The 625-nt window shown below is 39.4% G+C and overlaps 1 non-coding gene across 1 annotated transcript; it reads right to left on the reverse strand.

Annotated features, from left to right (window-relative positions):
* Positions 1 to 28: 28 nt before the first annotated feature.
* LOC111722490 lies at positions 29 to 135 on the reverse strand. The gene has a single exon (XR_002771287.1). It is a non-coding gene; the product is annotated as a U6 spliceosomal RNA (small nuclear RNA).
* Between the last annotated feature and the right edge of the window lie 490 nt (positions 136 to 625).

Consider the following 625-nt stretch of genomic DNA (forward strand, 5'->3'; position numbering starts at 1 on the left):
TTTTTTTTTTTATTGAATAGTAACTGTGAAAAATATGGAACGCTTCACGAATTTGCGTGTCATCCTTGTGCAGGGGCCATGCTAATCTTCTTTGTATCGTTCCAATATTAGTATATGTGCTGCCGAAGCGCGCACGTGTGTGTAGATTTATATGTACACAGGTGAGTGTGCATGTATTTATCTGATTCATTTAACAATACCCAGATATTTGCTGAGTGTGTACTGTGCACCAGACACTATTCCAGGTGCTCAGGATCCATCTGCGAACAAGATGAAGTCCCTGCCCTGGAAGAGAGTCTGTGAAAACTTTGTGTCTGGAGGGAAATGCTATGTGCAAAGATGAACTATACTAACAAAAATGCACAGGCAGACCTGGGTGAGGAATCCTCTGCCATTTTCCAGGCATGTGATCTTGGGCAAAATACTTGCTGAGCCTTGGTTTTCTGCAAAATGGGAAAATAATCCCCCTCTCTCACAACTGTTGGAGACTAAATGTGAAAATACTTGAAAACCTATAAGCAAAGTACCTGATATATGATAGTTGCCAAATGATAATTTTTCTCCATGTTTCCTATGGAGTTGGAAGAGCTATTCCTGCATTTATTATTTTTTTTAATTTTTCTCT

Source organism: Otolemur garnettii, unplaced genomic scaffold, assembly GCF_000181295.1.
Source record: "Otolemur garnettii isolate 467f Iridium unplaced genomic scaffold, OtoGar3 scaffold00263, whole genome shotgun sequence".
NCBI classification, from domain to species: Eukaryota; Metazoa; Chordata; class Mammalia; order Primates; family Galagidae; genus Otolemur; species Otolemur garnettii.